This window comes from Mustela nivalis (assembly GCF_964662115.1).
Source record: "Mustela nivalis genome assembly, chromosome: 16".
Lineage (NCBI taxonomy): Eukaryota > Metazoa > Chordata > Mammalia > Carnivora > Mustelidae > Mustela > Mustela nivalis.
In genome coordinates, this window is record NC_139035.1 from 65,961,527 (window position 1) to 65,989,360 (window position 27,834).

The window sequence follows — 27,834 nt, forward strand, 5'->3', positions numbered from 1 at the left end:
CTCTGCGCTCAGCATGCTTCTGCAATACTAAAACACTCAGTAATAGCAATAATGGTGCCTCCACCAACATCCACAGGCAACTGGTTGGCAAGAGATCTCGTAACTTATGCGGGAGGATTCCCAGGATCCGACCCATTCTCACCACGAACAACTTTCTGCCTCTGGTTCCAGCCAAGCCAGAGAGAACCTTGAACGCTAAACAATTCAGTTCAATTCTGTTCCACACGAAGCAGCAACAAGTCTTGGGGACCTACTGTGTGCCAGAGTTTCTACTGAGTTCCGCGGAGATAAGGGGATTAGTACGGAGCAGCCAGCTCCTGGGGCGTCTCTAATAAATAGCTTCAGTTAGAGATAAGGCTCGGGCCAGGCATGGGCTTTGGTGTTCAGGAGACACATGATTAATCCTGATGGTGGGAAGAGAGGAGAGGGACTTGGGCAGAGACTATGTAAGGGGCACAACAACCCCCCCCCCCCAGCAGATACGGAGGTGAAGCGATTCCGGGCAGGAAGAACACTGGGGACAAATGTGTGTGGCGTGTGTGGGGAAGAGTCTGGGAGGGCGGGAGCTTGGGGGACTTGTGCAAGGGTAGGTTGTCGGGATTAAAGTGATAATCCCCTGCATTGTACTTGCAAACAACATGTGCACGGCAATTACAAGGTACCACATTTTTACGGCTTATGGGACCCAAGACGGGGCAGGTGGACTGGGGTCAGGTTGTGGCAGGTCCTGCATTCACCCCTCTGCACCTACCCTCCCGGGCCTCAGCCACCATGCTGGAGGCTGGGGGTCCGCCGTGGGATCCCACCGCTTCCTGCTCCCCAGAGAACGTACATGGAAGCACGACTGCCACGGGTGAATGCCTCGCGGGGTTACAGGCACGGTGATAACATATGGAAGGGACATCGTGGGTGCACAGAGAGAGAAAGAGTCCATTTCACCTGGGGCGAGGTGAGGGAAGGCCTCCCACGGAGGCCAGAGCCCTGGGACCGGGGTTTGCAGAGTGGGAGGCGTCCCAGGGACAGAGGTCGGGAGCCTCACCGCGGGGCTGGCCTGTTTCCCCCGGGGAAGACCATAAAGGAGAGCAAGACTCCGAGGCAGGATGTCTGGGGGACGGCGGCATCGGCATGTGGCTCTGATGAGAGACAGAAGACACAAGCAGGTTGGGCCGGGTCCGTGCTGCCCTACCCAGTCACGGGACGGGCTCGATCCTGTCGCAGCCGGAGGGGATGATGGAGCAGGAGGCGGGCGGCCCCTGCTGGCGGGGCCGGCTCCGTGGGGAGCTGCAGCTCCTGGAGAGAAATCGCAGCGATGCAGGATGGAGAGTGCGCACTGCCCGGAGGACGTGGGATCCGTGGGGACGGTCTTCAGCCGGGGTCACGGCGCGGTGGGAAAAGTCCAGACTCCTGGAGGGGGGCGGGTCGGGGAAGCCTGGCAATCGCCCAAGGTCATCCCAAGGAGCATCTCATCCCCTGGGCCACCGGCCACTGAAGGGGGGATCGGTTACCCATATCGGGGGGAGAGTAAGCAAGACGGGAGCCTGACTTAGGCTGTGGCCCTCTGAGGGGAGGGCCCTGCTCCCATGCTGGTGCCCTTGGGGCCCCGGGGTGGCTGTTGGCCGCGTTCAGGTGCGGGCATGAAGTGAGCCGCCCAGCCGGTGCTTCAGAGTAAGCCGCAGCCATCACTCCGCGGACGACGGCGCCGCACCTGTAGGCCGTTTGTTGTGTGACCCTTAATCAGGACGGCTTATCCTCCGTGACTGCGGGTGTCAGGAGCTGGGGACCGGCGCCAGGGGCCGGGCTGGGCGTGTCCCCTGCTTCAGGAGGGCCGCCCTTCCAGGCAGAGGGAACAGCATGAGCACAGGCTCAGCGTGTGAGCGCGAGCGGACTGCCCGTGGGCCCCTTGCCCTGACCCAGCCGGGCTTCCTGCTGTCACGTTGTCAGGAATCCGAGAAGGGAAAGCTTGAAAAAGATAAGATAGCGAGAGCAGGGGTGGGCGAACTGGACGGCCGCCGTCCAACCGCTGCCCCACATCCTGGAACGTTACGGCTGGAGAAGACCACAGATGACGTCACCCAACCCTCTTGTTTCACAGACGGGGAGCCTGAGGCCCAGAGAGGTGAGGCAGATCCTCCGAAGCCACAGAGCCGGACGCCAGGAGCACAGCTCAGGGACCGACTCCATCCCGCCGGCCGCCACGAGAGTCCTGTGAGCACTGGACGCCTGGACTCTTGCGAGTGGAGTGGTCTCTCACGGTTAAGTGACTCCTGCTGTCGTCAGTAATACCGTCCTGCTTCTGGTGGCCTCCGAGCCCTTTCTCGGATACCCCCGGGCCCTGCAGAACCCGGGACCGAAGGCCTTGGGATTCATCCTCTACTCCCGCCAGGAGGCCGCAGCACACGGGGCTGAGCTGCTGCCCGGGGATCCGAGCCCCTGGGAGCCAGGAACTCCCGGACGTGTGTTCTGGACGCTGTCTCCAGCTACGCGGCACACCTCTGCACTCCCCTCCACACAGCCCTCCCTCCCCCGACCCCTCCTGTGGACAACGGCCAAGGGCCTCCGTCCAGGGCCTGCAGAGAGTGCTCCCCAGCACGTGGACCAGCTCAGTCCATGGTCACAGGCAGACCGTGGCTGTTGTGGCCCGAGCACCTTCCCCCTGGTGTCCTGGTCCTTCTGCCCACTGGCCCTGCCACGTCTCCACCCACAGTCCAGGTGGGCGCTCACCACAGGCCCCTCCTTGCTTACCTCGTGCCAGAGACCCCTCTGAAGCGGCTCGGTCATCACGGCCATCCCTGCCCCCAACACCCGCTCCCCCGGCTGAAACCCCATCTTGGCTCCCCTGGCCTATGGCAACAACCGCTGATCAGTTCCCTGCCTCCAGCTCGCACCCCTGAAATGCATTCGCCACACAGTGGCCTGAATGATCTTCCTAAGACACAGATCTACTATCACCACCACCACCAATGGCTCCCCAGTGACTTCAAAGGAAGCTCAAATTAGCTGAGGGACTGGCCGGCCTCACTGCGGCTCTGGCATGGTCCTCCGGAAACTCTGGCCTCGGCCTCCACCTTGCCCTCTCCAGCTCCCCCTCCTCCTCCTGGGCCAAGGCCCCGCCTGAGCTCCCAGCCCTGTGACTACAAGCCCTGAGGACGGCGGCTGTAATCCGTCCTTACCTCCCCTGGCAAATATATTTTTATTCATTCTGTCTCCTCCTTTGCTAACCAAGTCTTCCTCTCCAACGTACCCCAAATGCCCCCTCTTCCAGGAAGCTTTTCCGGCGTTGGGGCCACACGCCGTAGCATCTCGGCCTTACCGGACACTTCTCTCCCACGAGGGAGCCCCGCTCCCCAGCTGGTCTGCTCGTTGCTTCTCAAGGCAGCCAGTGCCCCGGGTCGATGTCCCGCGATTTCCTACCCCTGCCCTTCCCCCCCAGCCGCGGGGCGAGGACCGTGCCTCCAGCCAGGGGCGCCACCCCACATGCGTATTTGCTGTGACAGGTGCGTGGCCACGTTGCTAAGGGCCCCGCACTGAACTGCTGACTTGTGCGTTTTATGTTATTTTTGTCTGCGAGCAAAGGTGAGTGTTCCCTTTCCCTTCGTAGGCGTTTCTCTGCACTCTCTGTGTCCCAATTTGGACGACAGCCCCGAGACGCCTCCCCGCTTTGAAGCTCGGCGAGTCTGCCTCTGGGCCTCTGGGCGTTCACTGGGGGCAGCGGCTCCGTCTATTTCTTCCCTCGAGGCTCAGCACACCAGAGGCTCGGAAAGGCCACGCCGAGCGGGAGCCTTTCCTAGTCGGTTCCCTCCCCATTCCCTCTCGGGACAGGCAGGAGTCCGGGGGCTGACCCGGCTGACTCGGTGGCCACCTGTGCAGCCCGGGGCCGTGTGCTCTCCGTCTCTGAACCTCGGTGTGCGCCTCTGTAAAACGGGGATGACGTCAGTGTTTCCTCACAGAGCGTGAGCCTCAGCACGTCTTCCTTGTCATTCTGATGGTTCCTTGTCCCCCGTCCTAACGCTTTCCTACTCAGTGTGCGCGTCTCACACTTTCTGACCCAGGGTCCCCACAAGTGTCCTGAGCACCAGGGAGCCCGCGGACTGGGGGTGGGGGGGCTGGTGCCGGAAGCCCGAGGATGCGCGGTGCTAAGGCTCCCTCAGGCTCCGAGCGCTCCAGGCAGTAACAGCCCCGAAGCAGGGTCGAGGGAAAGACCGGGTCAGGCCGTGCGGAGCCACACTGGGGAGGGGCCACGGGTGACGGATCATTCCACCGCAGACCCAAACCCCGGCCCCAGAGCACGTGGGTGTGTGGGTGAGAACGGGTTCTAACCGGCGTGGCCGAGCATGGGGCAGCCCTGGGGGGGTGTGCGCTGGGGACTCTGAGCGTGGTCACAGCCCCGGCCCCGCCTCTGCCCCGGTAGGTGACCTCGAGCCAGCCCTCCTGCTCTGGGCCTCAGTCAACCCACTGTACAACAGAGTGATCGTGAGGTCGTGCGGTTGAGGACAAAGGGCCCCCACCTCTGCCCTGGGTTTTATCACGGGGGTGTCTACCTGGCTCAGCCACCCAGAAAACAGCCTGATCTCCCCAGGTGACCCCAGCCCTGTCGCGCTCCCGTTACCAGCCGGAGAGGCCGTGTGTTCCGTGGGGCTGGAGCCGGTTGCCCAGGTTGGCATCACGCACATGGCCGGCACACGGCGGGCACTCGGTGGGCACATGGCGGGCACTCGGCCGGCACACGGCGGGGACACGGCAGAGCTCTCTTCAGTGAGTAAACAAGCAGGTGCTGGCCCCTCTCACTCTCACCCCTGCCTGCACGGCTGCCTCCTCTCTGCGGCTTCGAACCACCGGCCCCGGGTCCCCTCTCTGGAGTCACATGGAATGAATCTGCTTCTCCCGATAGAGCTCCCGGCCCTCAAGCAGAGCTGGGGCGCGGCCCGCAGGCTTCTCTTCTCAGGACCACACAGCCCAGGGACTCTCCACAGGCGCCGAGGCCCCGCAGCCACCTCTCCGTGGGCCCAGCCCCTGCCCCGTCTCTCCACTCTGGTCACAGCAAACCCTCGGAGAACAGCTGCCTCTGGGGTCCCTCCCACTCTCCCAGAGAGTCGTGCTCGGCTTGCCTGCTCAGTGTCACCCAGGACCTCGGGGGGCCACATCCAACATCATCCCTCGCCTCCGTCCCCACCTCGCTCCATGGGTCAGCACCGTTGGCTACAGCGGACGGCTGCTCCCTGGGCTCGTGGGTCGGGCACTCTCCCGGTCCTCCTCCCCCCGCCTCATCCCAGCCCCCCGCTGGCTGCCCACCCCTGTCCTGCCCCTGCCGTCTCCCCGCAGCACACCTCCCCTGGCTGGCTCAAACCTCTCCCTCAAGCTCTGGCCAGAGCCGCCAGTCGGCTTCGCTCCCAGCTGACCCTGGGTGTCCGATGGGCATCTCACACTTCTCTCCAAAATGGAACTCATGATCTTCGTCCCCTGAACCTGGTCCTCTCAGCAACCTCTAGTCCTAACACAGCGGCCCGAGTGACCCTGTTGAAACAGAAATGATATCACACTTGTCCGCTCAGAACCTATCCCGCACTGCCCGTCGCGTTCAGCGAAAACACAAGTCCTCCTGATTCCTTCAAGGTTCTTGTCCCACAGTAACTTGTCCGACCCTCTTCCTGGGCTCCCGGGACAGAGGCTGTAAACCCTGGGGACTTCTCCAATGAGAAGAGTGTCTGTGGGCTGCTGGACCACAGCTGGGTTTGTGCTAAGAAAGTGACTTTGGACGGGGGCTGGTCCTACAGGTAGACGAGCCATGGGGGTGGGGGGCTGCGGCTCAGGGCCACAGGTACCAGCCCAACCTGCTGGCCTCAGGGGCAGGAGGAGGGCTTGGGGGGTTCCACTACAGGCCAGCGAGCCACTCACAACACTCCAATAAACACTGGATGCTGAGGGGGGGCTCCTGGTTGGTGGCTTCCTCCATGTGCCTGGAGGGAGAGGCCTGACTCCCCAGGGAGCGGATGTGGGGCTCCTCTCCTCTGCTTGGTCCCGACTTGTCTCCTTCCCAGTGAGGTTCTGTGAGCTCCTCAGGGAACCTGAGGGTGGCCGTGGTCAGAAGTGCGGTGCCTGGGGTCTCGCACACTCATTTGGGGCCATGCCCTCCGCCTGCGGACTGTGCACCAACTCAGGACCCCAGAGCAGTGCTGATTACACACACACGCGCCATGTGCACGCGCACACACATGCCTACTCCTACCACTGTTCCCTGCTCACTCCATTACATCCGCACTCGATTTTCCTCAAACGCAGCAGAAACCCTCGGATCTCAGGACCTTTGCATATGCTGTTCTTTCGGCCTGGAACACCTCTGCTGTCTGCACCCACTCCCTCCTCTCCTGATTCAGACCCGGCTCTACCGCCTTCTGGGGGGGTTCTTCTGGGACCACCCCACTTCAGATCAGGCCACGCCCCCTGACGTTCCACGGTCCCTTTCTCTGGATTTATTATTCCTCCAACACATACCAATATCCAGCCTACCTTATGCCTTACTTCCTAATTTACTCCTGGTCTCTTTCCCTGATAGGAGCCTTCCAAGATCCACAAGGTAGAAAGGGCCGCACTCAAACTCACCCCACCCTGCTGGTTGCTGTAAGCTCGGCACGGAGAGAGGGCCTGGCACTTCAAAAACATGGAACACGTAAGAACGAGTGTTGTGATTTCTAGAAGCTTTACTGCCGCCCTCGTCTAGGGAAGCCCACTCGGTCCACTTCCCATGACAGCGGGTGTCTCCCGAGGATGGATGCTGCCGGGCACGGCCTTCCAGGACAGTGCAGCGGGCCGCCCCACCCACGGAGGGTCTCCATGGGGCATGGGAGGCACACAGTGGGCTTCACCTCCCGCCATGCCACCTTGGGTCCCGTCCGTCGCGCCCACTCGTGTGCTCCCAGCAGGGGGCCCGGTGCCTATGCCAGGACGACGTCCCGTTCACACCGGCCCACTGCGTGAGTGTCAGATGTGGACTGTGCCACCGAGCCCTCCGCACGCTCCCTCACAAGGCCTATCACCAGCCTCGCTTCACGGACGGCAAGGTGGCGGGTGAGAGAGAAAGCACACCGTTCGCCTCACGTCAGAAGGCCTGCCGTCCACTGCGCTGTGACGGGAAAGCAGAGCTGAAGTCTAGGTCTTCCGGCGTCAAAGAGCAGGCCCCCGACCTCGGAGCCGCACTGCCCCCACGGCAACTAGGCGTGCCCCAGCGAGCCAGCCCTCTGCGCCCCGTCTCTTCCTCCACGCGATGCACCTGCCGAGACCGGACTGGGACGGGCCAGCCGGGGCTCAGCCACCCTGCAGGCTGTGCAAGTGGCCGCGGGTAGGAGAGCGGCAGAGAGCTGCCCGAGCCTGCTGTCCTCCACACGGGGCTCCCTTCGCCTGAAGCTACTGAGGACGGCTCCCTCCCACCCCGGGGAGGCGTCCACGGTGCTGACACAGAATCGCCAGCAGCCCACAGGCACGGGCCGCCAGGGGCTCCCACACCCGCGGGCGCTCCATGGCTGGTCCTGGTGGGGGCTCGGGGAAGCAGGCCAGGAGGCCCCCCGTGGGTCCTGAGGCTCACAGCCCCTCCCCAGCCTCGTCCGTGTTTCTCCAGGAGGCCCTCATTCTACTCGTCCCCTCCTCTCCCCAGGAGGACAGAAGCCTCCTCTGTGGCCCCTGGAACTTCACTGTGTTGAGGCACCCGGGCTCCAGGAAGGTGGCGGAGGAAAGTGGCGGCAGCCGGAGAGAAATGGCGGGAGCCCCGTCCGACTTCCCAAAGTTGCCCCCTCGGGTCCCCTGAACTGTCAGTGTTCCCAGACACGGAGGCCTTTATCCCCTGAAAGGGAGCAGCCAGGCAGAAAGACAAAGGCCATATCTGATCCCGGCTGGGGCGAGGCCGCGGGGTGGGGGCAGGGAGTGCAGAGGGGCCCAGCCCAGGCTGGAGGGAAACAGGAGCACGACCGGGTTACCTGGACCCCTGTGCCGTCCTCCCCAGGGAGAGGACAGGCACCGGCTGGCGTCCTGCGTGTGCCTCGTGCTTGTTTGTTAGGGGCCATCCATGCACCCTCTCTCCCTGAGGCTCTGCAGGGCCGCTCAGCACGCAGTTCCAGCCTCCCTACTGCCCCCTGCCCAAGGTGGGCGCGTGGCGGCCCACCAGGACGAATGCCAGTCCCTGACAGGACATGCACGCCAAGGAGCCCACGCACAGCCCGTCGGGAAGTGTGAGCGCACAGACCTGACCCCCGGTGGAGGTGAGGGTCTGACGAGGCTGTGTGCACGGGTCAAGCCAGGGCAGGGCCTGGCACTCTGGGAGCACCGACCTGTAAATACCGGCTGGTACGGACCTGGGCCAACTGCAGACTGCGTCGGAGAGAGCCCAGACCCTGTCCCACCTGGCAGCAGTGTCCCCCAGCCAGGTCCTCGGCCGGACCATCATGCCTGCCCTGCAAGCCCGGCACCTTCCTGAGGGGTGGCCTCGGAGGAACCGGATCCCTCCTTCCCCCAGTCTTTACCGCACATGGACTGTCAGCTCCAACTCCTAGATACTTCCCGGAGCTCCCTGGCTCTCACCTGTCTTCTCGCTCCGGGACAGTTTCAGCACCAGGTCCACCGGCTGTGCTGCTGTATTGTCACTGAGCGAAGGCCCTCTGTGCGGACGCAGGACAGCCCTGCCCGCAGCCTTTCGCCCACGGTCCTCCTCGGGCTCCCTCAAGCCATGCGTCTCTCCAGAGCGTGGACCGCCCCCGCTGTGTTCTCCCTCAGGGACCCTCCCTGACTCACCCTGGCACAGAGGCGCTCTCCATAAACGTTTGCTGAATGACTGACGGCCGGTCGTTCCGTTCCTCCCCGTGCTGCCCACCCCCCCCACCTACTTCCTGGCTTCCGTGCTGCTCCCCAAGTTATTATCCCAAAACACAAAATCGATTCTATCACTTACTGCTTCAAAACCTCGATCATGGGGTCGCCTGGGTGGCTCAGTCCGCTGAGTGTCTGACTTCGGCTCAGATGGTGATCCCAGGGTTGTGGGATGGGGTCCCGTGTTGGGCTCCCCGCTCAGCAGGGAGTCTGCTTCTCCCTCTTCCTCTCCCCTGCTCCCTCCCCTGCTCACTCTCTCTCTCAAATAAATAAAATCTTAAAAAAAAAAAATCCATCTGTTGGTGGGAATGCAAGCTGGTGCAACCTCTCTGGAAAACAGCATGGAGGTTCCTCAAAATGTTGAAAATAGAACTGCCCTATGACCCAGCAATTGCACTATTGGGTATTTACCCTAAAGATACAAACGTAGTGATCCAAAGGGGCACGTGCACCCGAATGTTTATAGCAGCAATGTCCACAATAGCCAAACTATGGAAAGAACCTAGATGTCCATCAACAGATGAATGGATCACGAAGATGTGGTATATATACACAATGGAATACTATGCAGCCATCAAAAGAAATGAAATCTTGCCATTTGCGACAACATGGATGGAACTAGAGCGAATCATGCTTAGCGAAATAAGTCAAGCAGAGAAAGACAACTATCATATGATCTCCCTGATATGAGGAAGTGGTGATGCAACATGGGGGCTTAAGTGGGTAGGAGAAGAATCAATGAAACAAGATGGGATTGGGAGGGAGACAAACCATAAGTGACTCTTAATCTCACAAAACAAACTGAGGGTTGCTGGGGGGAGGGGGGTTGGGAGAAGGGGGTGGGATTATGGACATTGGGGAGGGTGTGTGCTTTGGTGAGTGCTGTGAAGTGTGTAAACCTGGTGATTCACAGACCTGTACCCCTGGGGATAAAAATATATGTTTATAAAAAATAAAAAATTAAAAGTAAAAAAAAAAATCCACTATGTCCTTGCTGTTTACAGTAAACTTCAAAATCTTCAGCTGGAGCCCCAAGGCCTTCATGACCAGGTTCCCGCCCACCGCTTGCCGCCTACCACCCACCCCCAGCACGGGGGAGCCCTCGTCCGTCCTCTGAACAGGCCGGGCCTTCTGCTTAGGAGGACTGGGCTAAGGGAAGGCCTGCTGGAAAGGCTGCGTGCTGGAGTGACCGTCTGTCCGTCCCCACCTGGTCCGCGCTCATCCCTCCGCTGTGAAGCCCTCCAGACAGACAGCCGCTCCTGTTACATTCTCCCGGACGAGGGGAGGAGGGGCTCCTGCTGATCGGGTGCTGACCACGCACGCTCTGGTTGAACTCCTCCTCACTACAGAGTTAGAAGACACACGTTTCCATTCCACTAACCAGGGGTCAAGGTGGTCCCAAAACTAGTAAGAGCGGGAGTCAGGATTTGAACCGCGTCTGTGGGACCCCAAAGTCCCTGGCCCTGGCCCTCTGCCTCACTGCGTCTTCCTCTCTCAGGGGGCCTCCCTGCTGTGCCTTGCAGCTTGCACACAACTGTCCCTTGGGCTCACAGGAGGTCCAGCTCCTGATAAAGACAGTTCGTGGAACAAACACGAGGGGGCGGACAGCCGCGCCGGAGTGACATCACTCCCGCAGGAGCCGCGGTGCGGAGCGGTCCGGAGGGCACCCTCCTGGGACCCCCGGCTTCACGCTCCAGGCGGGAGGGCCCCTGGTGCCCCGGCTGTCTTCTCTCCTCGGAGCTCTGCTCCACACACAGGAAAACGGCCCTCGAGGAGACAGCATGGTTGCCAAAAAACAAAGCACCAAACACATCAAAACAAACCAAAAAACATAACAACAACGCCCACAGGTGACAAGCACGGCTCCCTACGAAGAACGAGACAGACACCTCCCTTGCCTCCCGGGACCCCCCTCTGAGAGCAGCCGTCCCCCGCAGGTGGCAACCGCGGGCCACTCGCAGAGAAGGGCCTGGAAATAGAAAACCCGTCCTCGGACAGACAGGGTTCACATCACAGGCCCGTTAGGAGACTCAAGGGGTGGGGAGTCAAGGGGGAAATGCTCAGGCCCAGCCCATCCCGAGCCCCATGTTCAAGGGCAATCCACACGGTTGGAGGAAGACCCTCCCCATGAGCCGGTGCGGGGCACGGGCCAGCGGTGTGAGTGTGTGCTCGTCCTGGCCCGGGCCACCCCAGCGGCCCGGCCTCCTCCTGCCCCACGCCACCCCCCAGCCCTCACGGCCCTCCTCCGGTCGGCATCGCCCAATGTCACTAATTGTTTCCCCCACTGGCCAGCTGGTGGGAACGAGGGGTGCCCAGCAACGTTACTGTTGGCGAGTTGATACAGAAAAATAAAAGAGGGCAGAGCTGCAGGGCCAGGAAAGGGAAGCCTATTTCCAAGTGATTTTCCCTCCTAACGCTGGGTAGCCGGGGAGGCCCCTTCTCCACCGACAATCCTATTGCAAGACACAGACGCCGTCAGCAACGTCCAGGCATTCATGATGCAAGGCCGGGCAGGCTGGGCCGGGGGAGAGGAGCAGCAGAGCCTCAGTCCGGGAGGGGACAGTGAAGGCCACCTTGTCCCACCTCACTCATGATCAGTAGTCCCCGGTCCAGCAGGCCCAGCACATGGCCCTCCGGGCCCTTCCTTTCAAGATTTTATTTATTTGGACCGTCCTGGGCTGCAGCTTTGCTGCCTCATGAAGCCAGGCCTTCTGGCTCTCGAGAAGCTCTACAGACCCTGGAGCTCTGCCCCTCCGCCCCGTCCACACCCGTCCAACCCCGCCGGACCCTCTGGAGCCGTCAGGACTTCCTGAGGACCTACTGCGTACCACTGTTCTCATTCCGAAGTTAGAGCAGCCAACGCCACCGCACCCCAGGGGGACTTCTGCCTAGTGGGCCCGTCCCGTTTCCTCCAGGGCCATGGACGTGCCCTCCTCCCCAGACCCTGGGCGCCACGTGTGTTTGTTCAGTCTTCACTCTGCAGGACCTCTGAGGGCTGAGGACGGATTCTCCTACTGCACAGCAGGACGCGTGCCTCCAACGAGGGAGAGGAAGCTGTAGGAGGACTGGAAGACGCTGCTTATTTCCAGCATCGCAGCCCTTACTCCTGCTTGGCCTCTATACTGTCCTCCGCCGGCTGCCAGCCCTGCCATCGAGCCCCGCCACCCAGGGCAGGGTGGCCTCCTCCCTCTCCCCACCACGATCGGCAGGGCCTAGAACAGTGCCTGGCACGGGGCACCGAAGCGGACATGTTGCCGAGTTCACGACCATGTGGATGGAGGCACGAGACTCCGCTCACACACGGCCTCTGCAGAGACCGTCCTTGGGCACCATCACCTGCCCAGGAAGAGAGGGATGTCCCGCACCGGCCGGGCAGACGGGCAGATGGGCGGCAGCCTGAAGAGAGCCTCCCGGGGGCTTGCGGGCGCAGAGCCAGGCCACGCCTTCACCAGAGCGTCTGAGCAGCTGTCACGCTGACCCCGCCTGGTGTGTAGCGGACACGAAGCCCGGACGGTTTCCTGGTGAGGAAGCGGGATGAGCGGCAGCCGGGTGCGCCGCGGGCGCTGCGGGCGGGATCCGCTCTGGCCCCGGGGACAGATGTGGGGAGGACAGGAGCAGGCCCTTGCTCGGGAGACCGTGTTTCTAGGGCACTCGGGAAAACAAGCCAAAGCTACCTGGGAATCCAGAAAGAGGCCAGGAGCCCAGGTTCAGCGCATGGGGGTCCTGCGGCTTAGTCAGAGAGTGCTTCCTGGAAGAGGGGCTGCAAACAGGGACCGGATGGCCAACGCGCATGACCGAACACTTGAGCGTCCTGGGCACTCTGCTAACCGCTCGTGGACACCGGGGCCGCTATTGCTCACAACCCCAGAGAAGGGGATATGCCCTTCGATAAGTGGAGAAGCAGAGCTCAGCGGGGATGTAACATGGCTAAGGTCCTACAACACAGGGACTTGATGGAACCCAGGGGTGGAGGGCCCCAAACCTGAACTTGTTGCTGCTATGGTGTCAGCAGGCCCCCAGGCCCCCAGACTTCAGCAGGTCCCCTGGCCTCTGGGACCTTGGCCTCGGCGGGCATCATGGCCATGGCGAGACGTTGGCCTCAGTGGGTCCCCTGGCCTCAGTGGCCCCCGGATGACATGGCGTCTTCTGGGTCTTCTGTCATAGGAAAGCCAGCTCCCAGGGGCAGAGCTGAGACGGAACGCAGCCCCAACCCCACAGGAGTGCGCAGCTCGGAGAGGTTCACTGCAGACCTGCTGGGGTTCGGGGAGGTGCCCACCCAGCCTGCTGGCCCTCAGAGCCCCCCCCCAGCATCCCCTTCCTGCCTGACCGCGCGCACAGGTCTGTTCCCACAGCCCCTCGGTGGCCGGCCGGCTCCCCGGCTTCGAGCCGAGGCCGGGATATACAAAGCCATCCCCCAGCCCGGCCGCCTCACTGGGCGTGGAGGACGTCAGCCCCTGCGGCAGACCCAGGTGGCACCAGGTTTGGCCCCTGCCTGGGCTGCACTGCCCCGGGGAGAACCAGCCCAGCGCCGCTCTGAGAACGCACCTGCAGCAAGGCCTGGGCCTCCTCCAGCACTCTTGCTCTCTGCCCTTCGCTGGGGCTGCTGTCCTCCAGAATCCGCCTGAAGCCCGTAACACCTGCGCCCCAGAGTGGGACTGCACCCGGGGCCTTTAGGGAAGTGATTCAGATAAATGAGGCCGTGGGGGAGGGCACTGACCGATCTGACGGGGCCCATGGGAAGAGGAGGTGTCAGACCCCGTGGGGACCCGGGGAGGGGGCGGCCCTCTGCAGCCGGTGCACACTCCAGCCCTGCGACCCCTTGACCTTGGACTTGCAGCCTCCCGAGCCCTGAGGAGGTGACTTTGTTTTCCAAGCCACCAGGACTGTGGTGCTGTGTGATGGCGGCCACGGGGGACGGACATAGCCCAGCACAAGGCCTGCGGCCCGGGCGTGACCTGTGTGCCATCCTACGCGGGGCGGCTCCCGGGGCCCCCTCGGCCACCCCCCGCCACTCCAACGCCGCCGTGGAGGCACAGGCCACGCCTCGCGCTCACCTGGTGCTTATCCCAACGAGCCCAACAGAAAGTTCGTCTGGACCAGGGATTCATTCATGCATGAATGGACCAACGCACCTTCCGAACCCCCCATTCCAGCTCCACGCTCTAGGGGGCGCCGTCTGCCCTGCCGACCTGGCCACTGACACCCCGGCTCCCGGTGTCCCCACAGCTTCCCTCCCGTGAGAAAACCAGCGGACCAGAGCGCCTCTGGCCATCCCAGGACCTCTTGGCTTTGACTGCTGGGCTTCGGGAAGGCTCCGTCTGCACCTGGGTCTCTGCGGTCACAGGACGGCGACAACAGGAGACTGTCTGCGCATCAGTCCACCCCTGAAACCCATGGCTCCATGGGGCTCTGTGGGGCTCCGTGGGGCTCCGTGGGGCTCCGTGGGGCTCCAGAACTCTGGGCTTTGGGTGGCAAAATCTTCCCCAGAGGCAAAGGCATGTTCCTCCCAAATCCCTGTCCCGGTTGCCCCCAGAGTACAGACCGCGGCTCTGGCTCCGTGCAGGGGGACACGGCTGGCCTCCCTCGTCAGTGTGCTGCCCGAGGCCCCGTGACCAGGACTTCGGGGTCAGACAGGTGTGGGTTTGAACCCACCTCCACTGTCAGCAATCTGGGCCTTTAGACCTCCTCCGGAAAATAGGATTAGTAATTTTCATTTAACAGGGCTCCGCGGGAATTCTGTAAAATGGGTCAGCAGTGAGATCAGCCAGGCTGAGAGTGTCTAGTGCAAGGCAGGACCCACGACGCGTTCATTCCCTGCCTCGGGGCCCTCCATCTCCTGGAGCTGCCCTCCTAGCGTGAAGGGCCTCCTGCCCCCTCCCGATGCCAGCGCCCCTCCTCCGCGGGCCCCACGTGTAACCGTGAGCCCAGCACAGTGCATCTGGACCCCCTTCTCTGTGACACTCCCTGCCCGGGACCCCATCCCCGGGGCGCCGCTCGAAACAGCTTTCCTTCCAAAAGAAAAAAGAAACCGACGGACGGTGAGTAACTGATCCCTTACAAGGGGCTCGGAGGGCAGCAGACCAGCGACTCGCCAGGAGGCAGGGAGCACGGGTCCCACCAGGTCTGCGGCTCACGCTGGAGGCCGAGATGGGCTCCCACCCTGAGAGGTGGAAGGAAAGGGTGCAAGGAACACAAAACGGTGGCGTGCGCGCACAGACACACAGACACACACACGCACGGGCATGCACAGCTGAGAGAACCTCGGTGCTCCCTTCCCCAGCCTGCCTCGGTTCCTTCCGTCTGCCCGTAGCGGGATGAGAAACAGATGCATGACCTATGACCTGCAGGAGCCGCTGGGCGGCCCCACGTGACCCGAGGGTCCGTCCATACCAGCCGCCTCCCCTGTGGCTCCTCCTCCCCTCCCACCCTCGTGGGGGACTAAAGGAATCAGCGAGAACCAGTCCCCCCGACATCTGACGAACGGCTTCATCGTTCACAAATCGTCGTCATATTTGCCTCAAGGTTAGGACTGTGACCCCTCGGCGCTGGGAGGCTGAAGCTCAGGGAGCTTCCGAGCGGGTGTGCGGCGGGACCGGCAGGATCGGCTGCCTGGGAGGCGCGGACTGGGATGGAGATTGGCAGAGAGGAAGCTATGGGAAACAGAGGCACCCAAGACCAGAGAGGGGGAGGACGAGGTTCTGTCTTCCGAGCGTTGGCTCTGCGGTGCCCCGTGGACCCTGCCAAGGGCCGGACAGGAGAGTGTGGGCTGGCCCTGCGGCAGCTTCCAGACGGGGCTCCGACAACTTCCCGGTGGGGACGAGCAGAGCGAGGGGAGAAGACGCTGTGCGCAGTGACTCACTCCACAGGCCCACCTACAGACCCCTGAGGTGTCGTGGGTGAGGGCAGGTGGCGGCTCTCGGAACCTGGGCTTGGTTCCTGCACGGGGAGCCACCGGGGCAGGGCAGGAGACCTCCCAGAAGGGGACAGGGAGGCCCCGCCCCTGGCTGGGGATGGTTGGTAGAGACACGGGCACCTAGTGGAGGGGTGCGTGGTGGGGAAACTGTCTGGGGCTCGAGCAAGGGACAGCCAGAGATCCACTCCCCTTGCACAGACCGGGAGGCTTTGAACAGACGTCCACCTCCATAATGCACCCCTGCATCCGGTTCCTCGGGAAAGTCTTCTAGCCCCTGACGCCTGCCAGCCTCAGAGGCCACAGGGTGCGGCCCACCTCCCAGGCAGCCGATCCCAACAGGTCCAACCGTACACCCACTCAGGCACGCTAACCCTGTGCTGGGCCGCGGGTGCTGGGGAGTCGGTCCTGCTTTTGGGGGTCCCGCAGACCTGCCCCAGCCTGCTTCCACCCTCAGCCCACCGCCAGGTGCACGAGCACGGCCACTCGGGTCTCCCCAGCCCCCCGGCCTCAGGTCCCGCCATAGCCGAGGACCTCACAGCTACTCTGCGGTCTTGTTCTCATCCGCCCGTGCTCAACAGACTGCAGGCCGCGCTGTCCTCTCCCATCTCAAGCCGGAGGCCTCAGCTGGGACTCTGCCTGCCTGACCCCCCACCCTGCCCCTGGAGGGTGACCCGCACCAGGACCTCGCAGCCCAGCCATACAGTGCTTCCCGGGGTCGCCCAACCATCGGGACGGACGCAGCAGGTATCACTGAGTACCCAGTGCACATCCCCCAGATGCTTAGGTGTAACATACTCTGTCTTCTGGTCAGAGATGGGGGCGCTCACCCACGGTGACAGGCGGTGAGTGGACAGGGGAGGGCGATGGGAACTGAAGTCTCCCGACCGGGGTGGCCTCTCCACCTGCACCCTGTCCCAGCCTAAGGCCCAAACAACGGGGCAGCAGCAGACGGGGACTCCAGATCTGTGTGTGCGCGCGTGTGTGTGTGCGTGTGCAGCTTTGTGCACGTATGTGTGTGTGCACAGGCGTGAGTGCACACATGCGTGAGTGTGCACGCATGTGTGCACACGTGGTGCAGAGAGGGATAGAGAGAAAGGAGTGGGAAGGCAGAGGCGGCAGAAGGACAGAAGTGTGTGCCTTCACAGAACCGGTGCGGCACGGAAGGGAACCTTCCTGCTTATTTTTCCATATTAGGGAAGACATCCTACCGCCGGCTTCCCACTACCGCCTTCATTCCCTGCTCGTTCAGGGACCCGAAGCGCAGAGCTGGCTTGTTGATTGGTTTGAGTTTAATTCATTTGTGTAATATCCCTGTTCAGAACGATGTCTAATTAACACTTTTGTTGGGGGGAATAAAACCTCCCATAATCATTAATGAGCGGGGGAGGGGAGGGGCCGCTTTCCCAGGCAGCCTCCCGCCGACGGCACCAGGCGGCTCGCTGGCTGCGGCTCCCAGTTCTTCTAATGAGACGTGTCCTCATAACGGAGCCACCGCTCACTCTGGACTGGGACGAGCGGACGGAGCTGGGGCTTGACCAGGGGACGGACGCGTGGTGCTGCGTGAGTTGGTCCTCACACCTAGCCCCGGGGCCTCGGTTCTGGGTGTCGCATCCGAGAGGGTCACGAGGCCCCACAGCCTCCACCCACGGGGCAGACACTCTCCCGGCCGCGGGAGGAGACGCCAAGTACGAACCTACACTCTGGTTTCTTCACTTCCTCCAGGCTTTGGAGCGAATAGTCAGATCTTGGATTTGTTTGTGACTTAACAGTTTGCAAAATGACTTTATGAACATTAATTCACAACTGTGTGGGGACAGAGTGTGAACCCCAGGTAATGGACAAGGAAGCCCAGAGGAATGGAGGGACTTGTCCATGTCCAAGGTCATGAAGCTGAGACATGGTCTCCAGGAGAGACACGCAGGTATTCTGATTCCAGAAGCCTGGGCTTCCCGGGGAGCAGGCCATGGCTCTCCAGAGAGGCTCCTCAGGGTTAAAGCCCCATCGAGGACATAGAGAAGGCCCTGAGATGGTTCAGGTGTCTCGCGGTAGAGAAGCCACTGGAAATCCTGCGCGTGGGTCTGGACGACTTGGTGTGGTGGGGGGGATCAGTCGCCCTTGTGAGATTTGCAAGAGATCATGGCCCCCACATCACAGGACACAGCAACGCGGGGTCCTCCTCTGACCACGCCGTGCAGTGGAGTGGGGACTGCAAGGTGGGCTTCCATCAGGATGACCTCAGGTAAGCCGCTCAAAGTCTCGGGTTTCAGCGTCCATTCCAGAGAAGCAGGGATGCTGGGTGCGGCCCCCCCCCCCCACGCAGCACTTCCGGGAGGCCCAAGATGCAGCTGGGGGACAAAACCGGGAGGGAGGCTTCACCATTTACCCTTCTGCATTTTTAAAATTTTGTGCCATGCATACTACATACTAAAAATATAAAATTAAAAATATAACAAAAACACATGACATCATCAGGTTACGGAGTACTTTGTGCACAGTCTCGCTGGGTTGTCTGCACGGCCCAGCGAGGTAGAGAGAACCCTCCCCACGGCACACAAGCGTGCAGGGCTCCACGGGCTCAGGGCAGTGGCCCGGTGTTACCACTAAGACTCAACATGAGGTAGAGGATGAAAACCCTTTTCTCACCAAAGTCAGAGCTGCTGTTTGGTGCCCTCGCCCCGACCTTACAGGTGCTCATAAAAGCTCCGCGTTAGGACAGAAACTGGGCGGGTGTGGGAGGACAGTGAGTCCCCCTCTTGTCACCTGAATATAGGACCCCCTCGCCACCTGCCTCGGCACCCACCCCGCGGGCGCTGGGCACTCGCATGGACACACACACGGGCTTCGTGACAGCAAGATGGGCAGGAATCAGGACGGCTGCTGGGAACAGACCCGCGTGGTCCGGCGCCGGGGAGCTCCGCCGAGCGGGCCAGGCCCCGGCTGCTCCTTCAGTCCCAGCCCCAAACAGCTCCTCCTTGCCTCACACGGTCTTGTCAACACTCCGGCCGCGGGCTCATGTTAGGACCCTCACGTTAGAGCCCCGTGCAGGCTCCTCAGCGTCCTTGCGTGGCGGAGTCGGCACCCCCAGAGGGCAGGGATAGCCAGGCGGACCTCCACACCACACCCGCACAGAGCCAGACACAATCCTGTGCTCAACAAAGGTTTCCGCAGATGACCGCACAGATACAGGTCCACTATCCCACCTTGAAGCGCAGCGAGCCCTCCGGGTAATGTTTGCCAGGCAGGGCCGCGCAGGGGAAGGCAGGCTACTGCCCTGCCGGGGAAGCGCGGACGCGCATCCGGCTCTCCCCGGCTGGAGCCGGCTCCAGAGCAGGACAGCCCTCTCTCAGGGCCAGTCTGGCCACCTGGACGACGGGGACAACAGCCACTTCACAGGCCGGCAGTGAAACCCAGAGAAGGGGCCGAGATGTGCCCGGGGAATGGGGAAGAGCTGTAGATCCGCTGTTCCAGAGAAAGGGGGAGGAAGAGATAAACACGACAACAGAGCCAACCCCTCTGAGGCCCAAGTATCGGGGGTGCCGCTGGGAGGTCACGGGGTGCCGTGGGCAGGTCACGGGGGTGCCGTGGGCAGGTCATGGGGTGCCGTGGGGAGTCACATGGGCAGGTCATGGGGGTAAAGTGGGGAGGTCACAGTGCTGGTCTCTGGATTATCATTCTTTCCCTGAGATGCCCCTGCCCTACGAACTCCTGCTAGCTCTCCCGGGCGGTCAAGCCCCCCGGGCACCCTGATCAAGGTCATCTGTCCATGCGCAGAGCTTCCTGCCTCTGCCACGCCGCGGCAGCTCAGCATCTCCGGCCTTGCTCTGGGATGACACAAACACCAGAACCTACCATGTGCCCAGTGCTTTTGCTGGACCCACACCTCCCCGCGGCCTGTGCCCAGTGACATCATCCCCACTTCCCAGAGAGGCCCTGGAGCGAGGTTGTCGCAGTAGGACCTCCAGGCCGGACTACCGGACTCCAGCCCCAGCAGCTCTGTCCAGGTTGAGCTGAGAGACTCTGGACAAGCAACTCAACCTCTCTGGTCCTCGGCTTTCTCTTCTGTCGGATGGGAGAGAAACACACCTCCCACCACAATGCCGGTGGGAAGGCCAGTGACGTGCCACACGTAAAGGCATGAAGGTCACTTAGGACAGGGCCTGGCGCACCGCTGAAGCTCGGGAACTCGCCCGGGACCTCCCTCATAAGCTGGGGTCAGAGCCGAGTAGGTGTGACTTCCAACCACCTCCCCGGGGTCTCCCTTCCTGGGATGTCTCTCCACACACTGTCCCCATCTGTGGCAGTCCGGGCTGCGTTATCAAGTGCTCGCAGGACACCGGCGCTCTCCTGTCCACCCCTGTCCTCCAGGGCTCCCAGAGGCCGCGGGATCATATGGACCCGTCAGTCCGGGGCCTCGTGTACTAAACTCAACCACCAAGTCACCCTGCAGGATGGGAACAGGGAGCTGCTGGGCCTGCCCCGGATGTGCCTCCTGTGACTGTGAGATGCGGAGGCGAAGCGTCACTACAGTCAGTGACCTGGGCACGAGGCAAGGCCCCAGGGAGGTGCTGCGGAGAAGAAACCCCGGCTGGCAGCTCCTGCTTCTCCTGCCTCTTCCTCACAAGGCTCTTGGCTTCCCTAAGAGGCCAGCAGGGCCAGGGGGCCAAGCGGAGTAGGTGCGCGCATCCAGGTCCCGCGCCCCGGTCTGGCCGTGTGCCCGCCACCAGTGCACGGGAGGCCTGCCAGCCTGGGCCGGTCCCCATTTGCTATCCTGCCGGCTCAGCACTTTCCCGCCCTGCGGGCTCCACCCTCCCACCCCCCCTCCCCTGCGTTCTGCTGGCTGAGGGCATTTCTTCAGACCTCCTGACCTCCTTCTGCCCAGGAGGATGGAGGCATAATGAGCGGCTCCTAGGGAGGTGGGGGGAGGGCCGCAGGCTCCCCGGGGTCCCTGCTGCCTCTGCGGTCCCCTGCTGTCCCCTCCGGTCCCTTTCCCCATCTCACCTTGCTCCCCGCTCGCTTCTCTGGCCGGCCTGGGCCACGCCTCCCTCCGCATCTGCCACAGTCCGGTCCCCGCCCTTCCCTTCCTTGCCCGCACCCCCGAGATCAGCTTCCCTTTTTTTTTTTTTTTTAAGATTTTATTTAATTATTTGACAGACAGAGATCACAAGCAGGCCGAGAGGGGGACGCAGGCTCCCCGCGGAGCAGAGAGCCCGATGCGGGGCTCGGTCCCAGGACCCTGGCATCACGACCCAAGCCGAAGGCAGAGGCTTTAACCCACGGAGCCGCCCACAGCTTCCTGAGGTCTCCCCATGCCTCTCCCTCTTTCCTGACCTCCTCCTTGGGCCCCTGTCCCCGTGCCCCTCCCAGCGGCTGTCCCGAGCCCCAGCCCCACCCCCTCGCCTCACCGGCTGCGGGCTCTTCCTTCTGCTCTCCCGACCCTCCAGCTCCCCCATCTTGGCCGAGCCCCAAAGTTCTCTCTCCCCTTCTCCTACCTGTCCCCTTCCCTGGTTCTCCTCCTCCTCCTCCCCCTCCCCACTGGTGCCTCCGCCCAGGAGAAGACCTGTGTCCTCTGAGGGACTTGTGTGCGGTCAGTCCCTTCTGGCTGGGAGGAGAGAACGGGGGACATGGGGGCGGCGGTGAGTCGTCCTCTCCTCGTGCCTCGTGCAGCTCACGACCACAGGGAGTCTCTGCTAGGCAAGCCGGGGACGGGCGGGAAGAGCCTGCGGGGTCGGGGCCAGGGACAAGGATGCCTTCCCCACACAGCAGGGGTGGGACCTCGGGGGCAGGCCCTCCGCCAGCCACACCGGGGCTGCCCACCGTGGAGGAAATCCAAGGCAGGGCCTTTTGAAGGTCTGGCTTCCTTAACTTCAGGCAAGCAGCTCCAGCCTCGGAGGAATTCTGCCACGCCACCCTCCCTTTCTAAAATGCAGCTGCCGGCCAGCGGCCTCCAGCTCTGAGGTCAGGGTGGATCACCTGCCTGACAGAAAACCCCCGACTCCCTCCGCCAGGTCGGTGTCCAGGTCCACGCTACAGACCATAATGCCTTTGGGTGCTGTCTTCTACCACTGGGTCCAGAGGCCGCCCAGACTCCTCCTCCAGCTGTGCGCGTCCCTGCACTGGGTGCTCATGGCAATCCGGTCAAAACCCTTTGTCTCTGTTTACCCGCCCCTGCCACTCAGCCCTGCCCCTGTTTCTCCCAGATGATGCTCCGCACCGCAGGGATGCCTTTCCCCGCACCAGAACTTCAGGTCTCCCAACACGGACATTGCACTTCCTCCAGGAAGCCTTCCTGGATTGATTCTATCTTAAAGATGAAGAGAAACTGTTTACGGTTAGTGTGAGGGCACTGAGAGCCAGAGCAGTCCAGGGCATGGTCCGCTGCTGCGAACGGAGTCTGCAGGGCGGCCCTGGGAGAAGCTGCTCTCCCGGAACTCCTCCCCCTACACTCTTTCCCTCAAGGCAGAGGGGAAACCTGAAGGTCCGACCTGATGGTGGGGGATTTCCAGCACTATGCCGCTCAGTCTGGATCCCCGAATACCTTTCCCTGTAGTCACTCTCTCCCTATGTCGGACACGGGTGCTGTTCTCCAGTAAAAATGTCCTTAACTGTGCGCTGCTAGAAGTAGGTACCCCTCCCGTGTCCCCGGCCTCAGCACCAGCAGCGGCTGGCAGTCCATAAAAGGTTACCGAACCAGATCCATGCACCTAACGGCAATGAGACCACTCTGTCACCTGCCTAAAGCCGCAGGGCCCTTACTTTGGTTAGAAGGCCACGGGGTCTTCGGTAGCAGAGGGCTTCACAGCAGAACTGCCCCCCTCCCCGCTTCAGCCCTCCCACCATGCCCCACCATGCACCGCCCCCCTCCCCAGGGCACGACTTGAACTTCTTGCCCTTTCCACTGTGGAGAGGGCAAGGCACAGGCTCCCAGGCTGGGGACTGCCAGCCTCAGTCTGCTTCATGGCTTTGGGCCAAGCCCGTGGAGAGAACTGAGCAGGAGCCCCACGGGCTCCACACAGAACTGTGGAAGGCAGCTGAGGACCCCAGGCCCTCCTGGACCAAATCCTCGCTCGCACCTGCACAGGGTCCACGCAGGTGAGAGTCCACAGAGGAGGAAGCGAGCTGGACACGTCCGCGGACTTCCGCGAGGCCCTGCCGCTGCCCACACACAGGAGTCCAGATGTGGACAGGCGAGGGACGATCCGGCTGAGCGGCGCTTGCGTGGACACTGGAGCCTGCTCCTGTCCTCCTGCTGCAGCTGTTGTGAAATCGGCGCCCGGCGGGGGTTAAGTCCCCGGGGCCAGGATTCGGGAGGCTGGCGGAGGATCTGGGGCAAGTCCTGACTTCTGACTGTGGCAGGGGTGGGGCGGGTGGCGGGCTGGGCAGCACCTCTGGAGTAGAGCTCATGGGGTGCATGAAAAATCCATCGATCCCTGGAGCCCCTCAGGCGCCAGGCGCCAGGCGCCAGGCGCAAATTTAACAGGGAAACTGAGGTCCAGCAACGTGGGTGGTCCTTGGTGGGTCTGGGAGTCAGGAATCAGTCATGTGGCACAGGGCAGGACCTGCAGGACAGACTCTTCCTGCCCCAGAACACGGGGAGTGTTTAGCACAAGTTAGATGGCCGAGAGGAGGCATTGCCGAGACCCCCTTCCCTCTAGATATTGCCATGTCCACGCGCTACGGTCTCATCTGGCTGATGAGGACCCCCCCCCCAGCCTCCTGCCTGCTCCGTGCCTGCGTCACCTGCAAATGCCCAGAAGTCTGCACACAGCCCCCAAACTGCATCCTGGGGCCGCTCCTCGTCAAGAACCCACAGCAGCTTCGCACCGGGAGCCCAGTGCACAGAGCACCCTGCGGCGCCCCTCCCCTCTGCTGCACCCACCCACACGCCAGGGGGGCTCTCGTTCTCCCCCTCACCACCCGCCCACCTTGTCCCCTCCTTCCGAGCCCTGCTCCAGACCCGCACCTCACGGAAATCGGGCCAAACCGGAGTCATCAGTAACCACACCCCACTTCATTTCCTGGCCGGTCCGACTTCGGGCCTCGGCTGCACTGCATTTACCCGCGGCGGCTTAGAGCCATCCCCTAGTCAGTACAGGCGTAATTTACCCCTGAAACCCTGCAAGGGAACAGAAGGGACCAGGGACAACCCCTTTCCTAAAGCCCACCACAGCCGCCAGGCCCACAGCCTCCGAGGCCTCCCTCTCCATCCCGCAGGTAAGAGAAGAAAACAGGGTGATCTTACACAGAAACACAAAAAGCCACAGCGAAAACGAGCCTGTGCTTTTCCCCACCCCTTCCTCATGCTAGGGGAGACCGAGGCCAGAGAGGCTAAGCGACCTGGTCCAAGCCGCAAGCTCACTGAGCGGTCAGAAAGGACACCCAGGCGAGGGCACGCCTTGCGCACCCCGATGCTTCTCCCAGCTGACGGAACGAGCCAAACCCAGGAAGCGCCGGGCCCTTGTGGGGCCGGCCAGATTCTGTCCCGGAGGCAGCACCTGCCCTGAAGTTCGGGAAGAGACCTGCCCTGGTCTCCCCAAAGAGAGCTGTGGCCACAGGAGGGGACGCCCAGGTCTGAGGAAGAAGTGAAGAGATTCTGAAATGCGATCCCAAGAAAGTTCAACAGTCCCAGAATGAAACTCAGACACAGCATTTTGGGGTTTTGGTGGCGACGTTTCCTGGAGGCCAGCCCATCTGGGCCATTTTGAGGTATCTGCAGAGGGCGGACCCCCCGCCCCCGCCGGTGCTCTGTGTACAACCCGGGCACTCAGTGTCTGAGCAGAAAGAATCCCACAGGATTCCTCCTCCAGCCCAGGGCACCCAACTGCCCTTTAGGGAGGCCCCGTCCTCAGTTACGGGGAAAACAACACGCCTTGGGCCCCTCTGTCCCTCTGAGGAAAAGCAGTAGTGTAGATAAAGCAGAAGTCATTTCTTCAGGCTTTAGGAAGCATGAAAATGAATTTTTAGCAGCACCTAATTATGTCCTACTGAAGATAATATTAAAACGCTGTCTGCATTCTCTGAGCAGATACTAAGTGATAGTGCGAGAAGTGGCGAGCTCGGAGAGGAACCCGCCTCGGAGCTAAACCTCCTCACCAGGGCGGGCCGAGGGCAGGAACAGCCCTGAGCTCCCTGGGACGGCGGGTTTTATAAGCACTGCGTGTCCGTGTGCGTGTGCGTGTGCGTGTGCATGCGGTGTGTGCGTGTGTGCAGGTGAGGATGGGCGTGAGTATGTGACCTGTGCGGGTGAAGACATGTGAGTGCACACACGTGTGTGAGTGCGTGGTGTGTGCGTGAGTGTGTGTGGTCTGTGCGTGTACATGTGTGTGCAAGTGTGCACACATGTGTGAGCACTGTGTGTGTGGTGTGTGCACGCTGGTGTGGACTCACTGTGTGGCAGGCCTTGGGCCACGTGCGGGGCCGGGAGCAGAGGGAAGAGAGACCCGGTCCCCCCCCACGGGGATGTCCAGTCCCGCCCGAGAGGTCCCGGTCAACAAGCCACTGTGATCAGGACAGAACGTAGGGACCCCATTGAGCTTTAGGCTGTTTCCTTGGGAAGCCGGGAGGAAAGAATCATTTTTGTGGGGGCGCAGAGGGCACAACCGTGAGAGAGACGCACTGAGATACACTCAAGGCAAATGCAGGTTTCCGAGGAGGAAGGATGGGAAAGGGGCTCACTGGGGACCCCGTGCGCTCTGACCGAAGGGAGCATGGAGGTGAGAAAAGGCAGGGCCGGTGCAGGGGACAGTGAGGGGACACTGCACCCCCACTGGGTGGGGCCAGGATCTCGTCTGCCCCGTGTCCCCCTTAGAACAAAAGGAAACACACAGCAAACCCCGGGACCCCTTCCCACGCACCCCGCGCTCAGCCACGGCGCAGGCTCTCGCTCGGGTCCCCCCACGGGTCATTCCTGGGAGCCTAACACAGCTCCGGGGAAATCCCCGCCCCGGCCCAGGCTGCCCATCTCCGAGCCCAGACTCAGCCCACCGAGGGCCACCTTCTCCAGGACACCCAGGCAGGGCCTTTCTTCACAGGGGCTGAGAGCCTTGGGGCCTCCCTTTCGGCCCTTCTCCCGCGCTCCTGCTTTCCAGCTGCAGGGAAGGAAGGCGGAGAGGAGGCAGCCCTGTCTGCCTCCTTCCCTCGCTCTGCTCTGCTCTGCGGTTACACTGGGCAATGATCCTACAGGCCTGGAATCCCAGGAATTTCCTGCCCCGTGCTCCCTGGAAGAGCTGAGAGAGACCCGGCAATTAGGCCTGGAGTTTCCACCCCTGCCTCCCTCCACCCGCGGCCTGGGGCGTGTCTGGGGCCCCAGCAGTCCACACTGAAGGCTGCCCCCCAGCCACCCTGCCCTCACCTCCTGGTCAGCCACCGGGAGTCTCTGCCAAAATGCGCCACACCCTTTCCTCCGCCCTCTGGGATCCAGTAATAGTGCTGGACACACACCAGGTGGCTCCTTCCTCATCGGCATCCGTCTCGGGATAATTCATTCTTTCTCTCTTTTTTCCTTTTTTTGCTTTCTTTTCCTTTCTTCCAGCCCTGGAGCCACGACCACAGGGCACCTCAGCTCTTTCTTCCTCTCTACTCCAGCCTGTTTCTCCCCGCCACCCCCACCCCTGCCCAGTCTCTCTCTCTCTCCCTCTCTTTCTCTTTTCTCCTATGCTTACACGTTCTTCATTATGCACTGACTTGATCTGTGCCCTTGTCCCAGGCCCCGCTCTCTGCAGCCTGAGAGTCTGACCTGCCCCCAGCAGCATGTCTGTGGCTGGGACTTCCAGATCACAGGGGGGAAGATCTGGGCTCCTATTTTTTGGTGCAAGCCAGAGACATAGGGGCCAGAATGGGAAAAGATGCTCCCAAGTCCTTTGAATGAACCCTTATGTAACTTCTTTCTGCAGCAGCCAAAACAGCAGAAGCAGATTTCTCTTCCTAATTACATTTTGTTCAGGCGAATATTAAAATCCGCTCCTAGTCCCCCATTGCACATGGGTCGAAGGCTGGACACCAGGTGCCAGGACACAGGCAGCCTGGGATTTAAACACTTGCTACAGATAGTTCTGGCGCTGGCCGGCCTCCTGGGACTCCTGCGCCAGTGAGCGGTGGACTCCCAGCCTCTCTCCACTTCCCCCTCAATTCCAGTACTCCTTCTGGTCCAGGCCTCTAGTTCTCTGTTTTCTTCCCCGTTCTAGACTCCCCTTCATGGACGCCCATGCCCCCCTGGGTTTTCATGCTTCGTCAGATCAGTGGATGTTTCTGGATCTTTTCTGCTCAAAGTCACAGGGAAGTTATGACCCAGTTGTTACCCGGTTTCCACACTTCCCATCTCAGTGCACGTAACACGCTCCGTTCCCAGGAGGGCACCCCTCCCTCCCCCCGCCCCGGCTCTGTAGCAGCAGGGCCTCCACGGCCCCCAGGCCTGGCCTAGGCTTCCAGCAGCCACGCTAGATCCTTGGCCTGCCACGGCCCTCCCACCGCGCCTCTTGTGCCCACTCTCGGGAAGCGGGGAGGCCAGGCCCGAGGGCGCATCTCTCCGTGGCTCGAGGTGTTGAGGCCTGGGCCTCCTCTGCAATCTTCCTGACTCTGACTCTTGGTAATGCCGACCCAGGACGAGGTTCATACAGGACCTGCGGCACCTCCCCGATCTCCGCGTACTCCACAAGCCTCAGAAGGAGAAGACTGTGGTGGAAAAGGCCATCAAAGCCATCTCAGTACTTCCAGGGGAATGTGCGCTACCCCGGCTCTCCTCAAGATATTTGCCTTTTGAGGTTGAGAGTTGCTACTTGCCAGTCCCCTCCCCCCCCACCACATTCCCTTCAAACAAAGCTTTTCTGTCAGGTTTCTGACCCTGATGAAGATTTTTAACTGGAATCCTGCCCCCACCCCAATTCTGAAGGATCCTTTGTCTTTTGAGTAAAAGAACTGAGGGATTGGAAAGGCTGCTTTCTCTCTTTTTTTTTCCCCTTGTAAGTAATTGGGGAAGAATTTTAAAAAGAAAAAAAAAAAAAAAACCTGAAGGATAAAAGACAGAAAAAAAACAATATGAAGCTATTTTCTTTCTCAAAAATTTACTTTAATGGAAA

General features: G+C 61.7%; 1 protein-coding gene across 2 annotated transcripts in view; it reads right to left on the reverse strand.

Annotated features, from left to right (window-relative positions):
* The window catches only part of KIRREL1 (kirre like nephrin family adhesion molecule 1), an 87,016-nt gene that overhangs the window by 38,404 nt on the left and 20,778 nt on the right, over positions 1 to 27,834 (reverse strand). The gene's annotated exons all lie outside the window — the stretch shown is intronic.